This window comes from Elephas maximus, chromosome 1 (genome assembly GCF_024166365.1).
Source record: "Elephas maximus indicus isolate mEleMax1 chromosome 1, mEleMax1 primary haplotype, whole genome shotgun sequence".
NCBI classification, from domain to species: Eukaryota; Metazoa; Chordata; class Mammalia; order Proboscidea; family Elephantidae; genus Elephas; species Elephas maximus.
Genome location: NC_064819.1, coordinates 38,771,883 through 38,780,273, shown reverse-complemented (window position 1 = coordinate 38,780,273; position 8,391 = coordinate 38,771,883).

The following is an 8,391-nucleotide window of genomic DNA, read 5'->3' as shown; positions in this document are numbered from 1 at the left end:
CTAACCCTAGCCCTAAACTAACACTTAACCCTAAGCCCTAGCTCTAGCCCAACCTTTACACTAACCCTAACCCTTAACACTAACCCTAAACCAAAAACTAACCCTAACCCTAGCCACTAAACCTAACACTAACACTAACCCTAACCCTAAACCTAACCCTAACCATAGTCACTAACCCTAACCATAAAACTAAACCCTAACGCTAACCCTAACCCAAACCCTAAACAATAAATTTAACCCTAACCCTAAACCAAAACTAACCCTAAACCTGAAACTAAACCTAACCCCTAAATCCTAACCCTAATGCTAACCATAATCCTAATCCCTAAACCCTAACCCCTAAACTCTAACCTTACCCTCACCCTAACCCCTACCCCAACACCAAACCTAACCCTAACACTAGCCATAGTCCTACCCATATCTCTAGCCCTAGCCCTAGCCCTAACCCTAGCCCTAACCCTAATCCTAACCCTAACCCCAACCCCTACCCTAACTGCATCCCTAAACCTGAAATTTTAAACCCTAACCCCTAACCCTGACCCCAACCCCAATCTCGACCCTAACCCTAACCCTAAACTTAACCCCAACCCCAACCCCTACCACAACACTAAACCCTAACCCTAATCCCTCCATGAGTCTGTCAGTTTTTCATAGCGTGGGGGTTTTGTGTTGCTGTGATGCTGGAAACTATGCCACCGGTATTCAGATACCAGCAGAGTCACCCCTGGAGGACAGATTTCAGCTGAGCTTCCAGACTAAGACAGACGAGGAAGAAGGACCCGGCAGTCCACTTCTGAAAAGCATTAGCCAGTGAAAACCTTATGAATAGCAGCAGAACAATGTCAGATGTACTGCTGGAAGATGAGCCGCCCAGGTTGGAAGGCACTCAAAAGATGCCTGGGGAAGAGCTGCCTCCTCAAAGTAGAGTCAACCTTAATGATGTGGTTGGAGTAAAGCTTTTGGGACCTTCATTGCCCGATGTGGCACAACTCAAAATGAGAAGAAACAGCTGCAAAAATACATTAATAATCAGAACCTGGAATGCACTCAGTATGAATGTAAGAAAATTGGAAATCGTCAAAAATGAAATGGAACACATAAACATCAATATCCTAGGCATTAGTGAGACACAATGGACTGGTATTGGCCATTTTGGATCAGACAATCATATATAGTCTACTATGCTGGGAATGACAACTTGAAGAGGAATGTTGCATTCATCGTCAAAAAGAACTTTTCAAGATCTATCCTGAAGTACAATGCTGTCAGTGATAGGATAATATCCATACGCCTACAAGGAAGACCAGTTAATACGACTATTATTCAAATTTGCGCACCAACCACCAAGGCCAAAGATGAAGAAATAGAAGATTTTTATCAGCTGCTGCAGTCTGAAATTGATCGAACATGCAATCAAGATGCATTGATAATTACTGGTGATTGGAATGCAAAAGTTGGAAATGAAGAAGAAGGATCAGTAGTTGGAAAATACGGCCTTGGTGATAGAAACAATGCCGGAGATCGAATGATGGAATTTTGCAAGACCAACGACTTCTTCATTGCAAATACCTTCTTTCACCAACATAAACGGTAACTATACACATGGACCTTGCCAGATGGAACACACAGAAATCAAATTGACTACATCTGTTGAAAGAGATGATGGAAAAGCTCAATATCATCAGTCAGAACAAGGCCAGGGGCTGACTGTGGAACAGACCACCAATTGCTCATAAGCAAGTTCAAGCTAAAACTGAAGAAAACCAGAGCAAGTCCACGAGAACCAAAATATGACCTTGAGTTTATTCCTCCTGATTTTAGAGACCACGTGAAGAATACATTTGACACATTGAACACCAGTGAAGGAAGACCAGATGAGTTGTGGAATGACATCAAGGACATCAGCCTTGAAGAAAGCAAGAGCTCATTGAAAAGATGGGAAAGAAAGAAAAGACCAAGATGGATGTCAGAGGAGACTCTGAAACTTGCTCTCGAACGTCAAGCAGCTAAAGCAAAAGGAAGAATTGATGAAGTAAAGAACTGAACAGATTTCAAAGGGCGTCTCAAGGAGACAAAGTAAAGCATTATAATGACATGTGCAAACAGCTGGAGATGGAAAACCAAAAGGGAAGAAAATGCTTGGCATTTCTCTAGCTGAATGAACTGAAAAAAAAAAAATTCAAGCCTCAAGTTGCAATAGTGAAGGATTCTGTGGGGAACATATTAAACGACCCAGGAAGCATCAAAAGAACATGGAAGGAATACACAGAGTCATTATGCCAAAAGGAATTAGTCGATGTTCAACCATTTCAAGAGGTGGCATATGATCAGGAACTGATGGTACTGAAGGAAGGAAATCCAAGCTGCTCGGAAGGCATTAGTGAAAAATGAGGCTCCAGGAATTGATGGACTATCAGTTGAGGTGTTGCAACAAACAGATGCAGCACTGGAGGTGATCACTCATCTATGCCAGGAAATATGGAAGACAGCTCCCTGGCCAACTGACTGGAAGAGATCCATATTGATGCCTATTCCCAAGAAAGATGATCCAACCAAATGTGGAATTATAGAATAATATCATTAATATCACATGCAAGCAAAATTTTGTGGAAGATCATGCAAAACTGGCTGCAGCTGTATATCGACAGGGAACTGCCAGAAATTCAGGCTGGTTTCAGAAGAGGATGTGGAACCAGAGATATCATTGCTGATGTCAGATGGATCCTGGCTGAAAGTAGAGAATACCAGAGGATGTTTACCTGTGTTTTACTGACTATGCAAAGCCATTCAACTGTGTGGATCATAAGAAATTATGGATAACATTGCGAAGAATGGGAATTCCAGAACACTTAAGTGTGCTCATGAGGAACCTTTACATAGATCAAGAGGCAGTTGTTTGGACAGAACAAGGGGTTAATGATTGGTTTAAAGTCAGGAAAGGTGTGTGTCAGGGTTCTATTCTTTCACCATACCTATTCAATCTGTACGCTGAGCAAATAATCCAAGAAGCTGGACTATATTAAGAAGGGGGCATCAGGATTGGAGGAAGACTCATTAACAACCTGCATTGTGCAGATGACACAACCTTGCTTGCTGAAAGTGAAGAGGACTTAAAGCACTTACTAATGAAGATCAAAGACCACAACCTCCAGTATGAATTGCACCGCAACATAAAGAAAACAAAAATCCTCACAACTGGAACAATGAGCAATATCATGATAAATGGAGAAAAGATTGAAGTTGTCAAGGATTTCATTTTACTTGGATCCACAATCAACAACCATAGAAGCAGCAGTCAAGAAATCAAAAGACACATTGCATTGGGTAAATCAGCTGCAAAGGACCTCTTTAAAGTGTGGAAGAACAAAAATGTCTCCGTAAAGACTAGGGTGCGCTTGACCCAAGCCATGGTATTTTCAATTGCATCATACGCATGTGAAAGCTGGACAATGAATAAGGAAGACCGAAGAAGAATTGACGCCTTTGAATTGTGGTGTTGGCGAAGAATATTGAATATACCATAGACTGCCAAAAGAATGAACAAATCTGTCTTGGAAGAAATACTACCAGAATGCTCCTTAGAAGCAAGGATGGCGAGACTGAGTCTTACATACTCTGGACACGTTGTCAGGAGGGATCATTCCCTGGAGAAGGACATCATGCTTGGCAGAGTACAGAGTCAGCAGAAAAGAGGAAGACCCTCAAGGAGGTGGATTGACACAGTGGCTGCAACAATGATCCCAAGCATTACAATGATTGTGAGGATGGCTCGGGACGGGGCAGTATTTCGTTTATTGTGCACAGGTTCGCTATGAGTCAGAACCAACTCGATGACACCTAACAACAAAAAACAACAACACTAACCCTAATGCTAAACCTACCCCTAAACCCTAAACCCTAGCCCTAGACCTAGCCCAAGGTCTAACCCTAACATTAAGCAATAAGCCCTAGCCCTAGACCTAATACTAACCGATAACCCACACCCTAACACTAAACCTAACCCTAAACCCTAACACTCAACCCTAACCTAACTCTAATGCTCTAGCCTTAACCCCCAACCCTGAAATTAACCCTAACCCTAAGGCCTAATCCTAACTCCTAACCCTATATCAACGGTAAACCTAAACCTAAACCTATCCCTATTCTTAACCCCAAACACAACCCGTAACCTCAAGCCCAACTTCAACCCCAAATACAATTGTAACCCTAATGCTAACCCTAACCCTAACCTCACACCTAACTCAAACCCAACCCTAACCCTAAACCTAATTCCAACTCCATCCCAAATCCTAACCACAACCCCAACCCCAACACGAAACCCTAACCCTAAGCCTTAAAACTTAGCCCTATCCCTAGCCCTGTCCTAGCCCTAGACCTAAACCTAACCCCTAAAACTAACCCTAACCATAACTTTAACCCTAAACCCTAACTCTAACCCTAACAACTAAAACTAACCCTAACACTAAAACTAACCCCTAAACATAACCCTAACCCTAACTTTAACCCTAGCTCTAAACTGAAACTATAAGCCTAATGCTAATTAAATCTAACCCCTAACCCCAACCCTAACCAAAAACGTAATCCCTAGTCCCTAACCCGTAATTCTAACCCTAAACTACACATAACTCAAACCACAACCCCAGCCTGACACCAAACCCAACCGTAACCATAACCCTATTGCTATGCCTATCCCTAGCCCTAACACTAACAATAACCCTAACCCTAACTCTAAACCTAACACCAACTCTAACCCAACCCCAAGCCTAACCACAACCACAACCCTAACCCTAACACTAAACCCTAAATGCTAAAACTTAACCCTGAAAACCTAACCTTCAACTCTAGCCCGAAGCCCAAACTCAATGCTAACCCTAACCCTAACCCAAAGACTAACCCAAACACTAAACGCTAAACACTAGCTCTATCCCTAGCCCTAATCCTAACCCTAAACCTAAGCCTTAAGTCCTAAGCCCTAGAGCTAGCCCGAGCCCTAACCCTAACCCCTAACCCTAACCCTTAACTTCACCCATAACACTAACCCCTACCTTCACCCATAACACTAACCCCAAACCTTAACCCTAAACCTAACCATCTTACCCTAACCTTAACCATCTGACCTGAACACCATAACTCTTTCCCTAAACCTAACTGTAACCCTTAGGCTAACCCATAACCCTAACCCTAACACCTAACCCTCATCAATAATCCTAACCTTAACACTAACTCTACCTTTCTAACTCTAATGTTCTAACCCTAACCCTCTAAGCCTAGACCTAATCCTAACCCTAACCCTTAACACTAACCCTAACTCCTAAATCTAAACCAAACCTAAACCTAAAAGAAACCCTAACTCCAACCTCAATCCCAAACACAACCCCTAACACCAACCCGAGCCCCAACCCTAACCTTAACCCTAACCCAAAGCCCTAATACATATCCCTAGCCCTTTCCCTAACTCTAACCCCCAACCCCTAGCCCTAATACTAACCCCTAATCCTAACCTCTAACCCTAAACATAACCCTAACCCTATAAACCTAATGCTCTAACCATAACCTTCTAAACCTAACCTCTAACCCTAAACCCTAGCACTAACCCAACCCTAAACCTAACCATAACACTAACCCTAACTCCATTCCCAAACCCAGCCCTAACCCCTAACTCCAATCACGACCCCAACCCTAAACTTAACCCAAACCCTAACACTAACTATTGATCCTAACCAAACCCCTAAATGCTAAACCATAATCCCTGACCCATAACCTCTAAGTCTAACCCCAAGCCCAAACCCATCCCCAACTCCAAACCTAATCCTAACGCTAACCCCAAACCTAACCCAACCCCAACTCTAACCCTAACCCTAATAACAACCATAACAACAACACTAACCCCAACCCCAACACCAACCTCAACCTTAACCATAGCCCTAAACCTTACTGAAACCCCAACCCCAAACACTAAACTCTCACCAAACCCTAAGCCAAACCCTAAGGCCTAACCCCAGAGCTAGTCTTAGCCCTAGTCCTAACCATAACACTAAGGCCTAAGCCCGAAGCCCTAAACCCTAGCTCAACCTCTAACAATAACAGTAAACGCTAACCATAACACTAACCCTAACCCTAACACTAAGCACTAAGCCCTAGCTCTAGCACTAAACTTAACCCCTAACCATAACCCTAGGCCATAAACACTAAACCTTAAAAACGAACCCTAAACCCTAACACTAAACCCTAACCCTAAACCTAACCCTAACAATAAAACCCTAACCATAACCCCTAAAACCGAACCCTAATTCTAACCCTAACCTAACCCTTTAACCCTAAACCTCTAACCTTAACACCCTTGCCCTATCCCTGCACTAACCCAAATGCCTAACCCTTATCCCATAATGCTAACCCTAATGCGTAACCCTAACCCTTTATCCAAACCACAACCCTAAACCCTAACCCTAACCCCTAACCCTAACCCTATCCCTAGTCCTGACCCCAGCCCTAGACCTAACACCTTGCCCTAACCCTAACCCTAAACCCTAACCTTAACCCTAAACCTAAACCCAAACACTAACACTAATCCGAACCCAAAACCATAACCCTAACACTAACCCTAACCATAACCCTAACCACTAAACCCTCACCCGAACAATAACCATAACCCTAATCCCCAACCCTAATCCCTAACACTAACCCTAATCTAGCCCTAAACCATGTCCCAAACACTAACCCTAACCCTAACCACTAAACCTAACAATAACACTAACACCATCCCCAATCCCAAACTCAGCCCCAGAACTAGCCCCAACCCAGCCCAAGCACTAGCCATAATCCCAACATTAACCCTAACACTAACCCAAACCCTAATCCTAAACTTAGCCCTAGTTCTAAACCTACCCCTAGGCCTAACAAGTAGCCCTAACCATAACCCTAACACTAACCCCGAATACTAATCTGAACCCTAACCCTAACCCACTAACCCTAATGCTCTAACCCTAACACTCGAACCATAACCCTTACCCTACCCTAACCCTAAACCTAACCCCTAACCCTAACCCTAACACTTACCCTAACCTTAACCCTAACCCTTACCCTAACCTTAACCCTAACCCTAAACCAACAGTAACCTTAACCCTAATCCTAACCATAACCCAACACTAACACTAAACTGAAACCTGACACTAACCCACCACAAACCATAACCCTAACCCCTAAACCCTAAATGCTAAACCCTAGCCCCTGAATGGTAACTACTATCCCTAACCCCAACCCCAACTCCAACCCCAACCCTAACACTAATTCTAAACCCAACTATAGCCCAACCCCAACCCTAACCCCAACCCTAAACCTAACACTAAACCTAACTCTAATCTCAAATCTAACCCCAACCCTAACCACAACTCCAACCCAAACCTCAACCCTAACCCTAACGCTAAATGTAACCCCAACGCCAACCCCAACAATTAACCCTAGCCAAACCCTAAACAGTAAAACTCTAAAATAGCACTACACTAGCCCTAACACTGACCCTAACCCTCGCCCCAACAATAACCCCAACCCCTAATCCTAACAATAACCCAAAAGCCTAACCCCTAAACCCTAACGCTAACCCTAACTCCTAAATCTAACTGCTAACTCTAACCATAACCCTAACCGCAACCCTAACTGTAACTCCAAACCCTACCCCAGCCCTAGTCATAAACCTAGCCCTAGACCTAACACCTAGCCCTGATCCTAACACTAGCCTTAAACCCTAACCCTAACACTAACCCCAACCCTAAACCTTAACCTAAACTCTAACCCTAGCCTGAATCCTAAACCATAACCCTAAACTAACACTAACCATAACCCTCATCCTAAACACTAAACCCTAACCATAACCTTAATCTCTAACCCTAATCCCTAACCCTAACTTGAACCCTAACACTAGCCATAACCATAGCCACTAAACCTAACACTAACCCTAACACCTAACACTAACCCTAAACCCATCCCAAATACCAACTACAACCTCAGCCCCAGAGCTAGCTCCAGCCCTACCCACAATCCCAACCCTAACCCTAACCTAAAACCTAACCCTAAACTAAGCCCTAGTCCTAACCTAGCCATAGGCCTAACACCTAGGCCTTACCATAACCTTAACCATAAAACTAACCCTAACACTAACTCTAAACCCTAAACCGAACCCAACCAAAACCCCAACGCCTAAACCCAACCCCAAACCAAACTCTATCCCTAACCCTAAATCCTAAAGCTGAAACATAACCCCTGAAAACTAACCCCTAACCCTAACCCCAAACCAAACCCTAACCCTAAACCTGACGTTAATACTAAACTCAATGATAACCCAAACCCAACCCTAACCCCAACCCTAACCATAACCCTAACTATAATTCCAACCCT